This window comes from Abramis brama (genome assembly GCF_963993115.1).
Source record: "Abramis brama genome assembly, chromosome: 1".
Taxonomy (NCBI): domain Eukaryota; kingdom Metazoa; phylum Chordata; class Actinopteri; order Cypriniformes; family Leuciscidae; genus Abramis; species Abramis brama.
Genome location: NC_139963.1, coordinates 56665559 through 56691017, shown reverse-complemented (window position 1 = coordinate 56691017; position 25459 = coordinate 56665559). Strand labels below are relative to the sequence as shown.

The 25459-nt window shown below is 34.1% G+C and overlaps 1 protein-coding gene across 3 annotated transcripts in view; it reads left to right on the top strand.

Annotated features, from left to right (window-relative positions):
- Positions 1 to 3573: 3573 nt before the first annotated feature.
- Positions 3574 to 25459, top strand: part of LOC311075259 (uncharacterized protein) — a 44404-nt gene continuing 22518 nt past the window's right edge. For all 3 annotated transcript variants that reach the window (XM_084102525.1, XM_084102526.1, XM_084102523.1), the window contains exon 1: positions 3574 to 3604. The gene's annotated coding sequence lies outside the window, so the exon portion shown is untranslated. The remainder of the gene's footprint in view (positions 3605 to 25459) is intronic.

The window sequence follows — 25459 nt, the reverse complement described above, 5'->3', positions numbered from 1 at the left end:
AGAGTACCTATAAGATTAACTCCACATTCGAGATTCAAAAGTACTGCATACATATGTGAACAACTGGCAGTTATAGATGTTTGGCGTTTTCTAAACCCTGATATTAACGAATTTACCTGGAGCAATGTTAGTAGATCCTCTCAGTCTAGAATTGATCTATGGCTTATATCTCCCTCTTGTCTGCAATTTGTAGCAGAATCATCGCATAGCTATGCTCCATTTTCCGATCATAAAGTAATTTCAATCCATTTAGCAGGAACAAAACAACAGAATGGTAATATACGTGGTTATTGGAAACTAAATAATAATTTATTAAAAGATAAGGAGTTTTGTGATTTAGTAAAAAAAATAGCAAAAAGCATATTTGATAATAATGGAGAGAATCACATACAAAAATGGGAATTTTTCAAGTTTAAAATTAGAGAAACCGCAATTAAACGAAGTAAAGTAATTAAAAAAAATAATATAGCAAAAGAAATAAGTATTATGAATAATCTAAATATTTTAATGACTAAGAATAATCTTTCAGAGGAAGAAGAAACTATAATGAAAAAATTAAAAGAGGAAATTGATAATATGTATAGTGAAATGGCTAAAGGGGCATTTGTAAGGTCGCGAGCAAAATGGCTGGAGCATGGAGAAAAAAATTCGAGTTATTTCTTTGCTTTAGAGAAACGAAATCGCAAGAGAAATAATTTAACTACTCTTAAAATTGATAATAACATCACTTCTAATTCTGTAGACATTTCTAAATATGTTGGTACATTTTATAGCAATATATATAAGTCTAATATTCAATTTGATGATTGTGATAAATTTATTGAATTAGTTAATGCATTTACACCAACTATATCTGAACAGTTTAAGTTGGATTGCGAACGTCCCATTACTAAAGTGGAAATCTCAGAGGCTGTTAGTTCAATGAAAAAAGGTAAATCGCCGGGTAATGATGGGCTTTCAGTTGAATTTTATTTGCATTTTTGGGAAATTATTGAAAATCCTATATTTGATTTATTTAAAGAATGTATCTTGAAAAAGGAAATGTCTTCGAGTATGAAGCAAGGTTTAATATGTCTTCTCCCTAAGCCTGATAAAGATCATTTAATTATAGAAAATTGGAGACCTATTACACTCTTAAATATTGACTACAAAATTTTATCGTTAATTTTTGCTAAACGGTTAAAAAGGGGTCTTCATGAGATAATAAGTGAAACACAAACAGGATTTATGTCTAACCGTCACATTAGCTCTAACATAAGACTTGTTCTCAACCTGCTGGATTATTCTGATAACATTAATACTGAGGCACTGATAATATTTCTAGACTTTTATAAAGCATTTGATACGGTAGAACATTATTTTTTATTTAAAGCACTTCAGATTTTTGATTTCGGACCAAATTTTATATCTATAGTGGAAATGCTTTATAAAAATATTGATAGTTCTGTGATATTATATCCAAATACCACAAAAAGATTTCCTGTACTGAGATCAGTTCGCCAGGGTTGCCCTATTTCACCGTTTTTGTTCCTGCTGGTGGTTGAATTACTGTCATTACATATTAAACATTGTCCTATTATTAAGGGATTGTCTATTTTTGGTAAAGAAATCAGAGTAACTCAATTAGCGGATGATACAGCTCTCTTTTTGAGTGACAAACATCAGATTGATAATGCTATAACCATAATTGACCAATTCTCTGCTGCTTCGGGTTTAACGCTTAATAAATCTAAATGTGAAATCTTATGCCTGTATCAGACTGATGAGGTAATTTTTTTTAATTTACCTGTTAAGAAATGTGTAAAATATTTAGGTATTCATATCTGCAAGGATCACAAGGAACGTCAACAACTAAATTTTTTACCAAAATTGAAGAAAACTAAAACAATTCTAAATTTATGGCTTCAAAGAGATATTTCTATTTTAGGAAGGATTCTTTTGACTAAAGCAGAAGGGATTTCAAGATTTATTTATCCTGCTCTCTCTCTTGATGTTAATGATTCAATATGTAAAGATATAAATAGTATATTTACAAATTTTGTGTGGAAAAACAGACACCATCATGTTAAAAAAGCAGTGCTCTCTGGTTCTAAGGATGAAGGTGGATTTGAACTTTTGGACTTTTGTGACTTAAATTATACCTTTAAGGTGAAATGGTTGAAGGAATGTTTGAAAGCACCTGAGTCCATATGGTACTTTATCCCCAACAACATTTATAATAGTGTAGGAGGCCTAAAATTTTTATTGAAATGTAACTACAATATTACAAGATTGCCGCTGAAGCTGTCCCAATTTTACCAGCAAGCTCTTCTGGCCTGGAAACTTTGTCATTCGCACAACTTTTCTCCACACAAGTCCATCATTTGGAATAATGAATGCATCACTAAGGGGAACAAGTCACTCTATTTGCAGAAATGGATAGATAGAAATATTATCTTTTTAAAAGACCTTTTTGATGATAATAATCAATTACTTAATTATGAATCTTTTCTCAAAGAGAAAGCATTCCCAATAACGTTCAAAGAATATAACTCGGTTTTCAAGGCTATACCTAATGGCATATTAGAACTAATGAAAGGTTATAAAAAACAAAACAAAATTCTTGGTTTTAATTTTACTCTTTATATTAACGGTATGGATATTATGAGTAGAAATTGTACTAATAGGCATATCAGAAAATGTTTTTTAAATTTAAAGAAAATAACACCTCGTGGGAAATTTTTCTGGAATTCTCATTTTTCTGAAATTAATTGGCATAAGGCGTGGCTTGTTCCTTTTAGATTTTGTATCTCAAATAAAGTTAAGGAATTACATTTGAAAATATTACACAATATATATCCCACAAATTTGTTTATTTCAAAATTTAAACCGGTTGATAATCTTTGTAGTTTCTGCAAGACAGAACAAGAATCGTTAACTCATCTTTTTTATAGTTGTTCATTTTGCACGACTTTTTGGAAAAGTGTTGAAAGTTATCTGGCTTTTAAAACAAAACATTCAATAACAATTGAAGGGAAACAGATTATTACATATTTTGATTGTAGAGATAGAAGTTTATGTAATATTGTAAATATTTTTATTTTATTAGGCAAGTTTCATATTCATAAAGCTAAATTTTCTAAATCAAGACCATGCTTTAAATTCTTCCAAACTGAAACTGAAATATATTTTGAGTCTCTTAAATTGGTAAAAAATAAGAAAGCTATGTCAGCAACTGATATATATTCCAAACTTTTCAATTGAAAATATAAAAAACTTTTTTTTTTTTTTTTTTTTTTTTTTTTTTTTTACAAATAATAAAGTTTGTAAGTCTGTTTTTTTTTTTTTTTATATATATTTTATGTAATTATTATTATTATTATATATATATATTTTATTATTATTGTTTAATATTAACTTGTATTTGATGGCTCTGTTTTGTATCTGTATATATATATATATATATATTTATTTTTTATTGTGTACTATTTGTTTACGAACTGTGATGTTTGTATGTTTGTTAATTGAATTCTAAAAAAAATAATAATAAAAAAAAAAAAAATTTCAAAAAAAAAAAAAAAAAAAAAAAAAAAAGACGAGGAGTATTTGGAATTGACCGAGAGAGGTGGGTGTTCACATCAGTCCAATGTAAGCTTGAAATATTCCTGAAATATACGTGTTGTAACTTTAGTTTTAGTGCACATGGTAACTTGTACGTGTATTTTATGGTGAGTGCACATACATTTAGTCGAGATGTGTCGAGAACTGCTGTTTTGAGAGCTTAAAATGGCTAACCTCGTGGTTTGTTTTGCTGTGTGCTAGCGCTCGCCAGTCTATCGTCTTGTGATGCAGCCCACATGTTTCAGTTGTCGTTTTTTCACTTAGGTAAAGTTGGTTTTATATTCGCACATTCGCACTTTCACGTCTCAATAACAAGCGCAAAAGAGCACATTTTTGCTAAATAAAAGCAGCTACATGATCTTTAGGACAGAGATGGTGAACTACAACACTCTCCACAATCAATCAAAACGGGCAAATATTGTTTTAATGGCATACAAAGTTGCGACTGTTCACTGAACATTCAATGTGTGTGGTAAAGAAGATTAGGGACCGTCTAAAAAGGTCTATTTTTTTCCATTGTGTGCAAACAGACAACTACATTTTTGCAAAGTACAGATGTACCAGCAAATCTCTCTCACATTATGTGTTCTAATGCTATTGATTGCACTTTAGCAACAATAAAAAATGCATTATAATGATTGTATTTAGGAAACCTGCCTCACTTTACATAATGTACATAAATATTTTTAGAATAAAATTACATTAATTCACCAAAGGGATTTTTTACTATCCGAAGGTTGTAGCATGTTCCTAGTGACCACACTGACTTGCTACAGGTGAAATTTTGACAAAAAGTCCCTTACTGTACATACAGTTGACAAATATGTTTTTTTTTTAAAATTACTGTAATTCACCCTAAGTATTTTTTCGTGTTCCAAAGGCTGTAGTGTTTTCCTACAGAACACACTGACCTAATACAGCTGAAATTTAGACAAAAAGTCCCTTACTGTATGTACAGTTGACAATTTTTTTTTTAAAATTACTGTAATTCACCCTAAGTATTTTTTCGTGTTCCAAAGGGTGTAGTGCTTTCCTAGTGACCACACCGACTTACTACAGGTGAAATTTTGACAACAGTGTACAATTATCAAATATGTTTATGTAATGAGCATATTATTACATATGTTTATTACATGTTTATGAAATAAACTGTAAATCACCTATAGTGTTTTTTATATATATCCCAAAGTTTGTAGTACTTTCCTACAGACCAGACTGACTTACTACAGGTGAAATTTTAAATATAACTGCCTTACTGTACGTACAATTATCAAATAAGTTTATGAAAAAATTACTGTAATTCACCTAAAGTATTTGTTCATGTTCCAAAGGCTGTAGTGCTTTCCTAATGACCAGACTGACTTTTTACAGGTGAAATTTTGACAATACCTCCTTTACTGTACATACAATAATCAAATATGTTTATAAAAAATTTACTGTAATTCACCTAAAGTATTTTTTCCTGTTCCAAAGGCTGTAGTGCTTTCCTAGTGACCAGACTGAGTTACTACACATGAATTTTTGACAATACCTCCTTTACTGTACGTACAATAATCAAATATGTTTATGAAAAAATGACTGTTATTCCCCTAAAGTATTTTTTCCTGTTCCAAAGGCTGTAGTGCTTCCCTAGTGATCACACTGACTTACTACAGGTGGAATTTTGACAATATCTCCTTTACTGTACGTACAATAAACAAATAAGTTTAAGAAAAAATTACTGTAATTCACCTAAAGTATTTTTTCCTGTTCCAAAGGCTGTAGTGCTTTCCTAGTGACCACACTGACTTACTACAGGTGGAATTTTGACAATATCTCTTTTACTGTACGTACAATAAACAAATAAGTTTAAGAAAAACTTACAGTAATTCCCCTAAAGTATTTTTTCATGTTCCAAAGGCTGTAGTGCCTCCCTAGTGATCAGACTGACATACTACAGGTGGAATTTTGACAATATCTCCTTTACTGTATGTATAATAATTAAATATGTTTATACAAAATGTACTGTTATTCCCCTAAAGTATTTTTTCCTGTTCCAAAGGCTGTAGTGCTTCCCTAGTGATCAGATTGACTTACTACAGGTGGAATTTTGACAATACCTCCTTTACTGTACGTACAATAAACAAATGTTCAAGAAAAAATGACAGTAATTCCCCTAAAGTATTTTTTCATGTTCAAAAGGCTGTAGTGCTTTCCTAGTGACCACACTGTTAAAAAAAACTGTGAAATTTACAGCTGTGGTTGCCAGTATTTTACCGTAAAAAATATGGTGGCAACCATTTATGTTTTTACGGGATTTAAATTTACGGGCAAAACAACACAATGTAAAAAAAACTGTGAAATTTACAGTAAAAAACGTCAGCTTGGTTGGCAGTATTTTACCGTAAAGAATATGGTAGCAACCTTACTTTGAAAAAACTAAATAAATAAATCATTCAGCAGGATTTAAATGTGTGGTAAAAAAAAAAAAATCAGCTGTGGTTCCCAGTACTTTACCATAAAAAATACAGTAAGAACCTTTTAGTTTTCACGGGCAACCATTATATTACATAAACCAATAAAAGTTATCATTAAATTTCACTGAAGTATTAAAGTCTGCTTTATGTCTTTGTAATATACTTATAACCATCATAATAACACAAGTGGTAAAAAAGAATAGCACACAATGATTTAAGTATACCATTAGTTTTCCACAAACCGAGGCACATGTTAATATTGAGAAGGTGCACAGTGTCATACACACAAACACAAAACACCATCATGGTGACACATACACATGACTCCAAATAATCCCATAAACATTCATTAAACAATATATGATGTAATATAAACCCCAAATGTATAAAACTGATAACAAAAACCAAGAAGAAACATAATTATTTAAATGAAATAGCATCAAATGTGAAGTGTCACACAGGGAATTCTGGGAATGTCCATTTAGAGAAACAACAGGAACAGAAAAAAGAGATGAGCAGAAACACAAGAACTACAACTGACTTCAGCCACAGCCTCAGATGAAATCATCTGAAGATAAAAAACATTAAATCTGTGAAGATCTCAGCAAAGGAGGATTAAACAACTCCACAAACAGCATTACCAGCTTCACTTATTACTAACCAGACTGACTTTATTTCTGTCAGACGTCTACAGTTCTGTTTGAGAATTAACAGAGGTTTAGATGTTGATGATTTATTGTTTCATTTGAAGTCACCATGATGGAGATCAGTGACTGCTTTAGTTGGGCTCTTGACCCTTGACTTTCTGACATTAGTTTTTTTCTGCCTGCTGTAACTCAGGCGGGAAGGAAGTCGACCGGAAGTTGAAGTCGGCCGGGTGCCGACATCTTGTAGCAGAACTTCACTTGCGTTAGCATCCCATTGACTCCCATTCATTTTGGCGTCACTTTGACAGCGAATAACTTTACATCTGAGGCGTTTAAAGACTCCATTTGTCCATTATTTATTTCTAAAGATACACGACAATGTATAAAATGCTCCATTACCTTGTAGCTTATGTTATGGACCCGTAGAAGCAGTTTTTGTAAAAGTAGGCTAACGATTGCGTCATAACCACGCGACTCTCTGTCGCACAGTAGAGAGATTACCGTATAGACGGGAGGAGAAGCTCGCGGGCAATCGGGGGGACGTGGAGGCAAAATGACAATATAATTAATCAGAATACCTAGCAAAAGTTTCTCCTGCTCCAAGCTTATGGACAGCTCCTACTCACACTCTCCGTCTCTGCAAGATTCGGAAGGGAATGATTCAGATTTCTCTTGGCACAGCTACTAGAAGACAGACGGGTTGCTCACGTGGTCCGTGTAACGCTTTGCTCGGTTTGAGTCTGCGCGTCAGGAAAGGAAGTGCTAAGAAATCGCTGAAAATGGGCTTCACTTGTCTCAATTGAGTTCCAATGGGGTCGCTGTGTCCATTTCTTTTACTGTCTATGCTGTAACTCTGTGTTTATAAGACATGTTGATTATGGCCAGGAAATCAGAGAGAAAAAGAATCATGTGATGGCGGTTGTGTATGAGTGATGGCAATCACCATGTTTGATTCACTGAACTCTTATCTTTATTTATATGTGTTATTAATTTGTACATAATTGATTTCAGTAGCCCTATGATTCTATAGCATGTGATCTATCATTGCTGTGATAATCAGAAGAATTTTTAAAACATTGTGTACAATAACGGTTTGAACAGCTGCGTCTTTTAGACACACACAGACATCAAGAATCAACGTATGAATCTCAACAATGGTGATGATAAAAGTGCAGTGCACTTGATGGAGCCTCCAATCAAAACACATCAGTATCTCCCAGCATGCATTGCAGCAGGAATACATTATGCTGAATTGCCTTAGTATTTTCTTTTATCATTATATCTGCTTTTATTTTTGATGTTGTTTTGTTGCAGCTTTTTAGTAGCTTGTTTTGTGATGTTCAGAGTTTTATCTGATTATTGTGTTGATTGTAGGGCTGGGCGATTTAAATCGCGATATTGTTATGCGCATCTTTTCAGTAAAGCCGGTTCCTTGATTAGTAGTAAATCACCATCACCTGCTTTCAGATGGAGCGGCATTTAGGGCTGAGGAGATAATTAAGTGATTAATTTAGTGATGATTGAGCATTATTGAAGACACCTGATGTTAACAAGCAGAATCACTGAAGAAGAAAATCACAAATTGTAAGTTACCATTAAGGTGATGGGTGTTTGCTTTAGTTGGGCTCTAGACCATTATATGTTTACTTTAATTACAGTTGTTTGTTTGCTGTTATTGTTTTATAACAGTTAAATGAACAAAGTAAAATGTTATCTTATAGTGTTGGTTATGTTTTGACATAATCATGCTGTGATCTGAAAAAGGAAACTTATTGAGATAGTTTGGTTTAACTTGTTAGCAGCAGTTTAGTGATTTTTCAGCCTATGATTATCAGTACTTATAATTCTAAATATTTAATAAACATTGTTCTGATCAAAAGACATTCGGATAAATTCATTTAAAACACAGACATAAATAATCAGCCTGTGAATCTCAACAATGGTGACAATAATAAAGCATGTTGCAGTGGCTGCCACCAATCAACTCATTAATGGCTCCCATCATGCATTGCTGTATGAATAAATTATGATCTGAATTGTCTATGTAATTTACTTTTCCTAATTGAATATTCTGCTCCTCACCATTGTTGAGATGCATAGACTGAATCTTGACATCTGTGTGTGCCTAAAAGAATGATTTTTTTTTTTAAACAACTTTTAAGAAATCCTATATATTATATAAAAAATTCTGGGCATTTATGCAGATTCACTAACCAACGACATAAATCGAAGTCAGAAAGAAGGATTTTAATGAGTTCAGTGATCAAGTTCAAATGATGATTGTCATAACATAACCAACACCATCAGATCACTTTTTTTCTTTGTTCAACTGGTGATTTTAATTCAGAAACAACAGACAAACAAAATCTAAAGTTAATAATATGGGTCAAGAGTCCAACTAAAGCAACCATTGATCGTCATAACGGTAACTTACAATTTGTGATTTTCTCCTTCAGTGATTCTGCTTGTTAACATCAGGTGTCTTCAATAATGTTCAATCATCACTAAATTAATCACTTAATTATCTCATTAACTTAAACACTCTTGAGTGTGGACTCATACACTGAGTTTTTGCTGTGTACAAAGAGCCGTAGTTAACTGACAAGCTGAGCCAGGCGATTTACTAGGCGATTTACTTCTAATCAAGGAACCGGCTTTACTGACGAGATGCGCATGACAATATCGCGATTTAAATCGCCCAGCCCTAGGTGATTGTCACCGTTGTTGAGATTCATACGCTGAATCTTGATGTCTGTGCTGGTTTAAATCAAGCAGTAGTTCAAAACCTTTTTTCTACACCATGTATTTTTTAAAGTTCTTCAGATTATCTGTTGCTTACTTATTATACTCAATAATATTAAATATTTATTTTTAATATTATAATTAATATTATCACTTGCTCAAAGTGAGAGATAAGACTCTTTATGAGATCAGTGAATCTGGCCACAATATGATGAGTAATGAGATACATCACCTGATCACATTTTCTCTCTGATTTTCATGCCATAACGTTTGTGTTATATAACCACACAGTTAAGGCAGTCAGAGTAAATCTAAAGCTAAAAAGTCAGAGAGCCCAACTAAAGCAAACACTCATCTCCATAATGGTAACTTCAAACTTTATTATTTTCAATAAAACATCAACGTCTAAACCTCTGGTAATTCTCAATAATTAGATTACAGGAAACCACAGCTGGCAGGTTTTTATTTTTTATTTTTTATATAAAAGTTCAGTTCAATGTTCAATGCCATAAAACCTAAAATATTACTACCGTATTTTTTACGGTAAAGCACTTGCAAGCTGCTAGTTTTTTACCGTAAACTTTAGTTCAGTGCCGTAAAAGCAAAAAAATTTTACCGTATTTTTTACGGTAAAGTACTGGCAACCACAGCTGCCAGTTTTTTTCCGTAATATTTAGATCACTGCCGTAAAACCTAAAATATTACTACCGTATTTTTTACGGTAAATCGCTTTCAACCAGCTGCCAGTTTTTTACCGTAAACTTTAGTTCAATGCCGTAAAACATAAATATTTATACCGTATTTTTACGGTAAAGTACTGTCAACCAGCTGGCAGTTTTTCACTGTAATTTTTAGTTCGATGATGTAAAACTTTAAACTTTGTAAAATTAGTAAACATTTGCTACCGTATTTTTTACGGTAAGGTACGGTAAATGCAACGGTAAGTTTTTTTTTTTACAGTGTACTTCCAAAATCCGTACATTTAACAGTATATTAATGTAAAATTACATGAAATGTCCCGTGAGAGCTATTACAGTTTTTCACTGTATATAGTTAGGGTACATACCGTTAAGGAATTAACATTTTTTTTTCGTTGATTTTTTACAGTTTTTTACTGTTAAAATTACGAACATTTTTAACAGTGCAGACTGACTTACTCCAAGTGGAATTTTGACAATACCTCCTTTACTGTACGTACAATAAACAAATAAGTTTAAGAAAAAATTACAGTAATTCACCTAAAGTATTTTTTCCTGTTCCAAAGGCTTTAGTGCTTTCCTAGTGACCACACTGACTTACTACAGGTGGTATTTTGACAATACCTCCTTTACTGTACGTACAATAAACAAATAAGTTTAAGAAAAAATTACAGTAATTCCCCTAAAGTATTTTTTCCTGTTCCAAAGGCTGTAGTGCTTTCCTAGTGACCACACTGACTTACTACAGGTGAAATTTGGACAATAACTCCCTTACTGTACGTACAATAAACAAATAAGTCCAAGAAAAAAATACTGTAATTCCCCTAAACTATTTTTTCCTGTTTCAAAGGCTGTAGTGCTTTCCTAGTGACCACACTGACTTACTACAGGTGGAATTTTGACAATACCTCCTTTACTGTACGTACAATAAACAAATAAGTTCAAGAACAAATTACAGTAATTCCCCTAAAGTATTTTTTCATGTTCCAAAGGCTGTAGTGCTTTCCTAGTGACCACACTGACTTACTACAGGTGGAATTTTGACAATATCTCCTTTACTGTACGTACAATAAACAAATAAGTTAAAGAAAAAATTACAGTAATTCCCCTAAAGTATTTTTTCATGTTCCAAAGGCTGTAGTGCTTTCCTAGTGATCAGACTGACATACTACAGGTGGAATTTTGACAATACCTCTTTTACTGTACGTACAATAAACAAATACATTTAAGAAAAAATTACAGTAATTCCCCTAAAGTATTTTTTCCTGTTCCAAAGGCTGTAGTGCTTTCCTAGTGACCACACTGACTTACTACAGGTGGAATTTTGACAATATCTCCTTTACTGTATGTACAATAATCAAATATGTTTATAAAAAATTTACTGTAATTCACCTAAAGTATTTTTTCCTGTTCCAAAGGCTGTAGTGCTTTCCTAGTGACCAGACTGACTTACTCCAGGTGGAATTTTGACAATATCTCCTTTACTGTACGTACAATAAACAAATACGTTTAAGAAAAAATTACAGTAATTCACCTAAAGTATTTTTTCCTGTTCCAAAGGCTGTAGTGCTTTCCTAATGACCAGACTGACTTTCTACAGGTGAAATTTTGACAATACCTCCTTTACTGTACGTACAATAATCAAATATGTTTATAAAAAATTTACTGTAATTCACCTAAAGTATTTTTTCCTGTTCCAAAGGCTGTAGTGCTTTCCTAGTGACCACACTGAATTACTCCAGGTGGAATTTTGACAATACCTCCCTTACTGTACGTTCAGTATACAAATATTAATTAAAAATAAATTACAGTAATTCACCTATAGTGTTTTTTAGATATTCCAAAGGTTGTAGTGCTTTCTTAGTGATCAGACTGACTTACTACTTGTTAAATACTGCCAATACCTTACTGTAAGTATAGTACAAACATATTATTATTAAAAAGTTACTGTAATTTCTCCTTTTTTCATGTTCCAAAGGTTATAGTATGTTCCCAGTGATCGCTTGACTCAATTAACTTTGATAAATGTATTAGGTAAAAGTATGTATTAAAACTGCTGTTCCTTGTACAACACAATTCTTTCATTGATTAAAAATAGCAGATATTTTAGGTTAATAATATTTTCAATGTTATAAATAAGCAACGCCCTTATTGTAATTATTCAAGTTACGTTTTTGTTATGAAGTCCTGAAGAAGTGGATTCTGGAACACACTGCTGCTTCAATGTATATCTAATGAGTGATTATAATCAAGGTATTAATCAATAGTTTTCCTTCTATATATCAAATGAGTTGAATGACTTCTCTAGGCTTATGAGATTTTACTTTGTTATATAAATTATCAGTGTGATTATCGAAAATGTTATTTCATGTATCATTTAAATATAAGTCTGTATTTGATATCTGAGGTGTAACGTAAGGGTCTGGCCCATGCCCGGAATGCAGTAACAGTGCTTGCTCATTTAGCCTGGCTTCCAGAGATGAAATATGGACTTCTTTAACAGGTGTCACTACATCCATCTGCTTTTCTAGGCTACCCTGATAGCAATGGTCTCAGGAGTCATTGAAACCTATAGTTGAGAGACCATTTCTTAGTTAAAGTCTTTACTTTACAGTTAGATTTAAAGTATCCTCACCTTGAGATAAATGACATGTTATATTAATGTTTTGAGAAGACTCTCCTCCTCACCAAATCCAATCTTGAAGAAACTGTGTCTGTGTGTGTTAGTATTCTTGGTTACATGTTAAGGAACAAGTGGAAATATAGCTGCAAGCAGCGATACGGGGCCAAGCCCCTGAAGCAGCATCAAGAGCAGTAATAGTAAAAACAGCAGAAATTGAAGAAAAAAGAGCTGGTTTAGAAGTATAGGTGAAAATGAACTCATAATGAACAGAAGTTCAGATGAGAATAAACATATAATGAAGAAGATATATATATTAATCCAAAAGGAAGAAAGATTAATACAACGTAGAATAATAAAGGAATCGGCATGACACAACATTACACACAATTGTTTTTAAATCATCCCACGCGGGGCTTGAACCCATTATCTCTGGGTCAGATACCTGTCACTCATATCATTGCGCCACTGGGAAGTTGCGTCTTTGGTAAGATGAAGAAGGTCCAGTAGTTCAAGTGAGAAGCAATTCAAAATGAATAATTTTTGTATAAATTTACTGCATGCTGTATTTATTGAGTTCACTCACATATAGACACCATGTCTGGAACAGAAGCAACTTTTACACCACAATACCTCTTGCAGTCTGGGAATGAGCAACACAGGATTCAAACCCACAACCGGAATGGTTCAGGGCTCGTGGCATGTGGTTTAGCAGCTTGCACCACTCAGAAGACGCTGTCTTACTAAGCTGCCAAGGAGAGGCTTAAGTGTAAGAATGAGCACACAAAGGCATGTTAACCAGATTAGTTAAGTTAGCAAGTTAAGTTAGCTTAATGCTAATGTAGTTTATGGTTATCCTTATAGCTGAAGAGCCACATTAGAAAGAATGGCATCAGGTTAGCATGCTAACCAATTAGCATGCAAAGCTAACTACCATAAGGCAACAAATACAGGTCAAATTTGGAGAAATGTATATCAGGAACGATAGCAAAAATAAAAAATCTGTTCAGTCACTTCAGTGTGGCTTGGTCCAAAGATCATCTGAGCCAATTTTTGTAAAAATTTAACAAAATTTGAATGAGGAGTAGCACAAAAAAATTAACACTGTACATTTCAAAATGGCCACTACTGTAATCGGCAGAGTCTTAATATAAGATATATGACAAAGCTTAGACCTTGGTGAAGGGTATAATTGCTGTGATTTTTGTAAATGTAAGGGGAAGCGGCCTACTTTTGAACACTGGTTCTGATTCTTGACTTCTGCCTGATGAAACTGCAAACATTCTTCAGTAAAATTTCCTTTAATTTATTATAATTCTGACTCTTGTCTTAAATTGAGTGCACTTCTAACTCCTGGTCCTAATAAATCATATCTGGTCCTTGGGTCTTTAACTGTAAGTCCCAAAATACAGATATACAGTGGTAATCCATATTGAAACAAGGACAATAAAGCAGAAGTTTCAGCAGATATTCTTTAATGATGTTCCACTGTTTAAGGTACACATTGAGCACAACCATTGGGCATCTTTTTTCAGGTAGCTTGTCTGGTGATAGTCCAATGCAGCATACATTGGGTACCATCTTTGGCACTGTTCACGTTGGTAAACATGACAAGGATTAATTATGTAACAAACCACTAACAGTTATAGTTATGTGTGTTAACCAATTACATAATGCAATGAATAAATATTGAATAAAATGTTCAATTGCTTAAATATTTTTGTTTACCCAAAGTAGTCCTGACTGGAAACATTTGAAAAAATTGTATTCAAACACACACATTTGTTTTACTTAAACTTTTATGTCACTTCTCTAAAAGAAAATATAGTAAAGTAAAAAGTACTTGACAAAACAATCAGTTAAAGGGTTTATGATAATATAAGAACAACTTAAACCAAGAGAGGATCAACAACAGCAAAATTTTAAAGAGGTGATATTGAAATTTTACTCTAACCACAAGGAATTAATTACAACTTTTATGTATAATCTCAGTGGAACAATTAGAAAGATAATAGAAATAAAACAGTGCACTGTACAGTATCTTGAATGCCTCCATGATCTTGCTGTTCGTTATCTGTCAGATTTGCTGCACCAATGCATACAGGTTCAGTCACTACTGTTAATAATAATGTAGCCCCTATTAATGTACTACAACCTTAAACAAACAAAAACCCCTTTAGTGAATTACAGTTATTATATATATTATTATGTAAAACAGTATTATTAGGTATTGTCAAAATTTCACCTGGAGTAAGTCAGTGTGGTCACTAGGAAAGCACTACAATCTTTGGAATATATATATATAAAAAACACTATAGGTGAATTACAGTTTATTACATAAGCATATGCAATAAACACATGTAATAATGTTTATTACATACAAATATTTGATAATTGTACAGTAAAGGAGGTATTGTCAAAATTTCACCTGTAGTAAGTCGGTGTGGTCACTAGGAAAGCACTACACCCTTTGGAACACGAAAAAATACTTAGGGTGAATTACAGTAATTTTTAAAAAAACATATTTGTCAACTGTACGTACAGTAAGGGACTTTTTGTCAAAATTTCACCTGTAGTAAGTCAGCCTGGTCTGTAGGAAAACACTACAGCCTTTGGAACATGAAAAAATACTTTAGGGGAATTACTGTAATTTTTTCTTAAACGTATTTGTTTATTGTACGTACAGTAAAGGAGGTATTGTCAAAATTCCACCTGTAGTAAGTCAGTGTGGTCACTAGGAAAGCACTACAGCCTTTGGAACATGAAAAAATACTTTAGGGGAATTACTGTAATTTTTTCTTAAACTTATTTGTTTATTGTACGTACAGTAAGGGAGTTATTGTCCAAATTTCACCTGGAGTAAGTCAGTGTGGTCACTAGGAAAGCACTACAGCCTTTGAAACAGGAAAAAATAGTTTAGGGGAATTACAGCAATTTTTTCTTGGACTTATTTGTTTATTGTACGTACAGTAAAGGAGGTATTGTCAAAATTCCACCTGTAGTAAGTCAGTGTGGTCACTAGGAAAGCACTACAGCCTTTGGAACATGAAAAAATACTTTAGGGGAATTACTGTAATTTTTTCTTAAACGTATTTGTTTATTGTACGTACAGTAAAGGAGGTATTGTCAAAATTCCACCTGTAGTAAGTCAGTGTGGTCACTAGGAAAGCACTACAGCCTTTGGAACATGAAAAAATACTTTAGGGGAATTACTGTAATTTTTTCTTAAATGTATTTGTTTATTGTACGTACAGTAAGGGAGGTATTGTCAAAATTCCACCTGTAGTAAGTCAGTGTGGTCACTAGGAAAGCACTACAGCCTTTGAAACAGGAAAAAATAGTTTAGGGGAATTACAGTAATTTTTTCTTGGACTTATTTGTTTATTGTACGTACAGTAAGGGAGTTATTGTCCAAATTTCACCTGTAGTAAGTCAGTGTGGTCACTAGGAAAGCACTACAGCATTTGGAACAGGAAAAAATACTTTAGGGGAATTACTGTAATTTTTTCTTAAACTTATTTGTTTATTGTACGTACAGTAAAGGAGGTATTGTCAAAATTCCACCTGGAGTAAGTCAGTGTGGTCACTAGGAAAGCACTACAGCCTTTGGAACATGAAAAAATACTTTAGGGGAATTACTGTAATTTTTTCTTAAACGTATTTGTTTATTGTACGTACAGTAAGGGAGGTATTGTCAAAATTCCACCTGTAGTAAGTCAGTGTGGTCACTAGGAAAGCACTACAGCCTTTGAAACAGGAAAAAATAGTTTAGGGGAATTACAGTAATTTTTTCTTGGACTTATTTGTTTATTGTACGTACAGTAAGGGAGTTATTGTCCAAATTTCACCTGGAGTAAGTCAGTGTGGTCACTAGGAAAGCACTACAGCCTTTGAAACAGGAAAAAATAGTTTAGGGGAATTACAGTAATTTTTTCTTGGACTTATTTGTTTATTGTACGTACAGTAAAGGAGTTGTTGTCCAAATTCCACCTGGAGTAAGTCAGTGTGGTCACTAGGAAAGCACTACAGCCTTTGAAACAGGAAAAAATAGTTTAGGGGAATTACAGCATTTTTTTCTTGGACTTATTTGTTTATTGTACGTACAGTAAAGGAGGTATTGTCAAAATTCCACCTGTAGTAAGTCGGTGTGGTCACTAGGAAAGCACTACAGCCTTTGGAACATGAAAAAATACTTTAGGGGAATTACTGTAATTTTTTCTTAAACTTATTTGTTTATTGTACGTACAGTAAAGGAAGTATTGTCAAAATTCCACCTGTAGTAAGTCAGTGTGGTCACTAGGAAAGCACTACAGCCTTTTGGAACATGAACAAATACTTTAGGGGAATTACTGTAATTTTTTCTTAAACTTATTTGTTTATTGTACGTACAGTAAGTGAGTTATTGTCCAAATTTCACCTGGAGTAAGTCAGTGTGGTCACTAGGAAAGCACTACAGCCTTTGAAACAGGAAAAAATAGTTTAGGGGAATTACAGCATTTTTTTCTTGGACTTATTTGTTTATTGTACGTACAGTAAAGGAGGTATTGTCAAAATTCCACCTGTAGTAAGTCGGTGTGGTAAGTCACTACAGCCTTTGAAACAGGAAAAAATAGTTTAGGGGAATTACAGTAATTTTTTCTTGGACTTATTTGTTTATTGTACGTACAGTAAGGGAGTTATTGCCCAAATTTCACCTGGAGTAAGTCAGTGTGGTCACTAGGAAAGCACTACAGCCTTTGAAACAGGAAAAAATAGTTTAGGGGAATTACAGTAATTTTTTCTTGGACTTATTTGTTTATTGTACGTACAGTAAAGGAGTTGTTGTCCAAATTCCACCTGGAGTAAGTCAGTGTGGTCACTAGGAAAGCACTACAGCCTTTGAAACAGGAAAAAATAGTTTAGGGGAATTACAGCATTTTTTTCTTGGACTTATTTGTTTATTGTACGTACAGTAAAGGAGGTATTGTCAAAATTCCACCTGTAGTAAGTCGGTGTGGTCACTAGGAAAGCACTACAGCCTTTGGAACATGAAAAAATACTTTAGGGGAATTACTGTAATTTTTTCTTAAACTTATTTGTTTATTGTACGTACAGTAAAGGAAGTATTGTCAAAATTCCACCTGTAGTAAGTCAGTGTGGTCACTAGGAAAGCACTACAGCCTTTTGGAACATGAAAAAATACTTTAGGGGAATTACTGTAATTTTTTCTTAAACTTATTTGTTTATTGTACGTACAGTAAGTGAGTTATTGTCCAAATTTCACCTGGAGTAAGTCAGTGTGGTCACTAGGAAAGCACTACAGCCTTTGAAACAGGAAAAAATAGTTTAGGGGAATTACAGTATTTTTTTCTTGGACTTATTTGTTTATTGTACGTACAGTAAGGGAGTTATTGTCCAAATTTCACCTGGAGTAAGTCAGTCAGGTAACTAGGAAAGCACTACAGCCTTTAAAACAGGAAAAAATAGTTTAGGGGTGTAACCGCACTGGCATTAGTAGTACATTTAACATTAGCTCAAATGATTTATAGGGAATTTTAATAATTAATCATGAATATGATTAATATTTTGCATAATACAGTTACATTAATTTATTCGAAGTTGAAAATAGATCGATTTGTATATCTGAATAATCAATCACAACTAATTATAATTCATCATTCATATACTAATCCTATTCCAGATCGATTATGAGATAACCCTTAATGGAAATGAATAATCGTCAAACGGGAAAACTTTGTCCAGCAAAACGGCCGTAAGATTAACTTAACAATTTCCCAACAAAAATTATCTCTTTCTTATAATTTGAAGAAAGCTATTTTTCTGGCCATAAAAACAACTCTCCTGTTCTTATAAGATTAGGTTACTTAAAGTAACAAATCAGCTTTGTAGCTTAAGATCGAAAACATCTCATTGACTTTAGTTATGAGCAGGCAGACAGAATCAATCAAGTATGAATTTTAATAATTGGACTATACATGGAACTAATGAATACAAAATACTACAATTTACACGAGTAAATATGTATGTACAGGACACGTAAACAAAATACAAGACTAAACGAATAACAGATGAGAGAGGGAGAGGATGAAAGGGAGAAAGTGAAACTAAAGTTCAGGATGAGAGAGATCACCGAAATGATCTCAGCATGGCAAAAATCACAGACAGTAACCTTGAGAGACAGCAAGGAATCAAATCACATTAAAAGTTCAATAAACTTATCTTGCAAAATGGTTCTCTTTGTTGCTGAAGAACGCAGAGTCGTGCGTGTGTCTCTTTAAGAAAGCAGGGCTTGCTTCGGTGAGCGCGTGCTGTGTCTTCCATGCGAGCGCGAGCGCGGGAGGTTCAAAGAGTCTCTTTCTTTGAGGTGAAGTTGCCGGGAATGATTCAGGCTAAGTTCATTCAGCTCGTGAATGAACAGAGGCGAATAGGAAAACGAAACTAGACTATAGAAAAACATAAAAAGAAATAAAAAAGAAGAAAAGAGAAGCAGGCCGAAGCCGGTCCGGACTTGGGTTTCCAAAGTTTTTGAGGAGGGAGAAGAGAGAGAGGAAACTGAAGGTTTAGGCTTTTATCAGTGTCCCGTGTGCCGTCCCCTTTTTCGTGGTCGACGAATCCTCTTAGAGCATTCCGAGCAGAAGATTTTCTTGTGTGTTAATGTAGCCCGACCCTCGTGTGGAATCACGAGGGGGCAAAGTATGATATTATGCTCAGGGAATTAAAAACGCATGGAACCATAACGTTTATCACAGTCTCTTATCAAAAATCTTCTTCGTCATGCAGAGGAGATCAAAACAATACTAAGGACGAATATTGACAAAGATAGCAACATAGAGATACATTCCTTTGTTGAACAAAGGCACTTAAAGATTACATTACTGTAATTCAAAAACACAACTATTCTAATATCACACTGGTGAACATGCAAATCACCTGGAACACTCTTTGTACATTTTTAATAGTTAGTAAAATGAAATTTTACTAGTGGAAGTCCATATATGTCAATGTGTGTGTGTATCTGTGAGGTCGGCATCTGTTGCATCTCGTGGTGCATACCACGTGAGGGGTTGGGGGCTATTTGAGAATGTGTTACTCGGCAAAAACAAAGGTAGTTCTGTGGGCAGACTAACTTGACAGCCTGAGGCGTCATATAATTTTGCTGAGAGAAGCAAGATAGTCCTAGTTGTCCCAAAACAACTGAATGGGGTAAGTCTTGCAATTTTCCTTCAGTACACAAAGAACAAACGTTAGACACAGTAAGGGAATTGTGGTCGCAGCACGTGATAGTATGAGAAACAAACAGGGGCCTGTTCGTTGATTTCATTAGGTCGGGTAAAACATTAACCAGGGCCTGCTTGTAGAGACTTGTGTCAGAAAGCTAGTCAATTAGGGCTTTCTGAATATGACGTGTAGTGTTCATATTTAGTCAGCATGAGAAGAACAATCATGATTCGCTACTTCAGAACATCTGACCGGACAGACGGTCAGTGTCGTTACAGGGGAATTACAGTCATTTTTTTGGAAACGTATTTGTTTATTGTACGTACAGCAAGGGATTTATTGTCCAAATTTCACCTGGAGTAAGTCAGTGTGGTCACTAGGAAAGCACTACAGCCTTTGAAACAGGAAAAAATAGTTTAGGGGAATTACAGTAATTTTTTTGGAAACGTATTTGTTTATTGTACATACAGTAAGGGAGTTATTGTCCAAATTTCACCTGGAGTAAGTCAGTGTGGTCACAAGGAAAGCACTACAGCCTTTGGAACAGGAAAAAATTATTTGATTATTGTACTGTTTGGGGGGGGGGGGGGGTACAGTTGTAAGACCCAAGACCAGATATGATGACAGAAGACCAGGAGTCGTGAAATTCAATCAAATAAGTACAATTTTACTGAAGAATAGTTTGCAGTTAAATTGGTAGAGCCAGCGTCAAAGTCACGAGAAGGTCGCAAGCCAACTCTACCTTACAAACAAATCTCACACAATTATACCTTTTTCAAGGACATGCATTACATAATCGTTTACTTCTGATTGGCTAAGAGAACATAAAGTCTAAACAATAATACATTTTTGATAGCTAAGTGGGTATATCGCCGTTAATCAGAATATTTGTCGTCCATTTCCGAGATTTAAGTCCGTGGTGACCTTCTTCCAGGGTCCAAGAATGTTGTATATCACAAAGTTCTGAACCTGCAAAGAATAAAAAATGCACACACACACACAACACTGCCTGACAAACAACAGTTCTCTTTGAGGCTGAAGAAGGCCTGAGCTCATTATCAGAAGAGCAGTCCACCTAAACAGGCTGATAAAACATTTCACTCCAGGAAAGCAGGAACGATAATATGCCCCTTTACTCCACTCCCTAAAGAAATACACATGAGATGTTCACTTGATGAAAATAAGGTGAAATTATGTATAAATTGACCCTCAAACTTATACAAGTCAACTAAGACAGATATATAAATGAAGATATGTGGATATTGTTGTGAAATATGCAATTATTCTATTGTAATAATGGCTTGTTGTATATGAAGTATTTATGGGTTATAGTAAACCACAATTGTAACTAATAAAAAAGTGGTTTTATAATGAAAGGTACCATAAGTAGTTGTTAAACAATGTATTAAGAAAGTGTTTACTGCACTGTAAAAAAAGAAAAGTTGACTTATAAAATTATAAGGCAACTTGCTGCAGATTTTTTGAGTTGACTCAACTAAAACATCTCTATAGTTGAGTTGACTCGACTATAACATCTCCAGTTGAGTAAACTCTATTAGTTGAGTCAACTCAAAAAATCTGTGCAGCAAGTTGCCTTAGAATTTTAAGTTTAGTCAACTTTTTTTTACAGTGTGTAAAACACTTGTATTAATAATCATTGTAACCATATATTGAGAAAATAGTTTATTAAGAAAAACACCTGAACTTGTTTTATAAAGATTTTTATTATGAAGCTGGTTTATTAAGGAAAACACTGTAACTTGTTTTATAAATATTTTTATTATGAAAATGTTTTTTAAAGAAAAGCATACCACACTGAAGGTTGTAAGCATTTATTAAGCAGATGATGGTGGCAGAGTAGAGAGGAATTGAAAATGTATTAGAAAGAGCTTTGCAAAAGAAAGGAGAAAAATGCCATCATTACCGTCTATGTGTTGCGGACGAGATACAGAAGATACAGCCATGATGGAAAGGTCCAGAAAAAGAGGACAAAGAGACGAAGAGTTTTATATGTGAAAGTCCTAAGGGGTCTTCCAGAAATAATGACAGTTCAAGATTTTGTGTTTGACCAATTGGCTGTAAAACACTGAATGTATGCAGATGGAGTTTCCAGGAGTCCCAAGACAATCCCAAGACAATTGTCATCAAAAGGCCCCTTGCATGTGAACACAACCCAAGGGCACACACTGGAATGCACCTAAAAGAAAATGAATACAGAACTGATAAGGATACTACTTGATTGTTGAATTTTTAATAAGAATAAAGTAATCATTCAAAAGGATATATATAATTTAATTGAAGAAACAGGGGGTTCTGACCCCAACCTTTCAGTACGTACAGTAAGGGAGGTATTGTCAAAATTTCACCTGTAGTAAGTCAGTGTGGGATAGTGTAAGTCAATAAGAAAGCACTACAGGCTTTGGAACAGGAAAAATACTTTAGGGGAATTACTGTAATTTTTTTAAAATTAATATTTGTATACTGAACGTACAGTAAGGGAGATACTGTGAAAATTCCACCTGTAGTAAGTCAGTCTGGTCAGTAGGAACATACTACAACCTTTGGAACATGAAAAAATCTCTTTGGTGAATAATTGTAACTTTTACATAAAACATTTTTGCGTACTGTATGTACAATAGCCTACACAAAAGTACACTAAAGCAGTCTAGGTGAATACACAGCAAATATCAAACCTGAAACTATTTTTTTTTTTTTTTAAACTTGACTATGTTCATAGTGAAGGTCTTATGATCAAGTCTGCAACTTGGGTATTGCTTTTTATATTTGCTTAGTATATTTGTGGTGTTCTGCGTTCAATATCTTGTGAGCTGAATATTGTTACTTCACAAATAACATTGTTTTAATATTTAAATCTTCTTCTTAAAATGAGCTTTCCTTCGGGTTTGCACTTTGCAGATGGTCCCTTCTTAGCAGCCTGCGCATAGAGATCAATGTATTTTGTCCAGTGAGAAGGAAAGATCGTTTTGAGGAAAATTATGTTGTAGCTTCTGATGTTTAATCTGTAGTTATATGTGATAGGTGTTTTGTGTAGCAACGACGTTTAGTTCACGAGTTATTGAACGCGGAAGTCCGCGAATGTGCGAATATGCGAATATAAAACCAACTTTACCTAAGTGACGTTTGACGCGCGGAACGAGCTGTTCTCCTGATGAATAAAGTGTCACATAAATGAGTGTCCTGTCATTCTATAATTCTCCTTTCACTCAGCATCTGTGAAGTGAAGCAGGACAACGGCTCACCAGTACTTGTTTCAGATTATCATACAGACGACTTTGGGCATTTTTATTGCGTGATAAATACAAACAGCACGGCACAACGGCACAATGTTCATATTCCGATTTGAAACTTTTGACTTATAAACACGCACATCAACCCGATCATGTATCACATCACGATGTTTAGCGTTCATGTAAACTACAATACATTCAGATTCATCAATCGGAATGAATTCAGTCCGACTGAAACAGAAGTTGTGCATGTAAATATCCAGTCTCTGCAGAGATGCCAGTTATATGGCGGTTTTTCCAGCTCTTAACGCTGCATGCGCTCTTGGTTGGTTAGATAGGCCTACAAGATGGGATAATATAGAAAAAAATAACTTAAGGTCATTCTGGGATGAATATTTTCTGGAAATCCCTTTTTTTTTTTTTTTTTTTTTTTTCATTAAAGGAAATCATCTTGTCTCAGTTACAAATTTGACTGATAAATCATAAATAATGTTTTTTTTTTTTCACCCTTTTGTATTTATTGCATTGCATATTGTATTGTTCAGGGGTGACAGATTGATAGGCAGACATGGTATTTATGACTGGATGTAACTTTTTATACTTTGCGGTAAAATGGCTCTCCTACTGACTTTGTCCTATCACTGCGGCTCGCATGAAAAATATAGTGAAGACCACTGAGCTAGACTGATTCTGATTGACAATAGAATCCTAAACTTTTGCTATTTTTGAAATTGTACTTCCAAATACCAGGTTTAGAATATACTGTGTTCATTTAAAAGATGTCTTGTATTGATGTCCAATGGCACTGAACAGCACAGATGTAAAGCATGTAAATTTTGCTTCATGCATGTTACTGTATGTGTTAACTATTGAAAGGAAGATGGTTTATTTTATGTTGCATAATGTTAATGTAAAAGCCCATAGTTAAAGGAGTGGTTCACCTCAAAATGAAAATTTCCTGATAATTTACTCACCCCAATGCCATCCCAGATGTTCATGTCTTTATTTCTTCAGTGGAAAAGAAATTATGTTTTTTTTTGTGGAAAACATTTCAGGATTTTTCTCCACACAATGGACTTCAATGATAACCAAGATGTTGTCCAAATCAATGCAGTTTCAAAAGACTTTAAAGTGCTTCAAATGGCTCTGCACGATCCCAGCTGAGCAAAACGATCAGTCACAGTCAAACGTATACTTTTTAACCACAATTGTTCGTCTTGTGCTGGTCTGTGACGCACCAGGCATTACATCATCACGTTGGAAAGGTCAAGCTAGAAAAAAAACCTGTCCTCCTTGGGCGGACAAACAATGGGGCGGTACATCCGCTCACGTCTAGCTTGACCTTTCCAACGTGATGATGTAATGCCTGGCGCGTCGCAGACCAGCACAAGATGAACAATTGTCGTTAAAAGTATACTTTTTTTTTTTTAATTACTGATTGTTTCGCTAGATACGACCCTGTCATCAGTGCACCAGAACACAACGCAGTAGTCGGCGAAGTGCAGACCGCGCCAGCTACACTTAGAAGTGTCATTTATTATAAAAACAAACTCAGTAATTGATATTTTTGATTTAGGCTAGATTTTGGCCTCACCAATTCTCCAATAAATGCTGTAAATTCCCATCAGCTACAAGTGAAGACGAGCATCAGGAAGAGCTGAAATCTGCAAAGAGTTAAAGGAACACTCCAGCCATTTGCATTAAGCTTTGCAATGTTAGAAACCCAGTCATACTATTGAATGGTCGTGCAACATTTTCCCCTGAGACGAGAGAAATCTGTATTTACCTCTTTACACTTCCTCCTACAATGATGCAAAAATCGTCATTTTGCGTCATTGTTGGAGGAAGTGTAAGAGGGGGGGATTTCTGTTGAGACTACAAGCACTAGTTCCCACCCTTTCAAACCCGCCCATAGGAGGTTGGACCTAATGCGCTAACACAGTGGTTCCCAACCTTTTTCCTTGGGGCCCCCCCTGTGTACATATTTAACAATCCGTGACCCCCCCCCCCCATATATATATATATATATATATATATATATATATATATTAGGGGTGTAACAGTTCACAAAATTCACGGCTCGTTACGATACACTTGTGTCACAGTTCGGTTCGGTACATTTTTGATACAGCAAAAAGAAAGAAATGCCAGAGAAATTTCCTTGATTTAATTTTTTTTATTCTTTTTTATATTAAAACTAACATCATAAAGTATGATTTTTTTCTTTTTA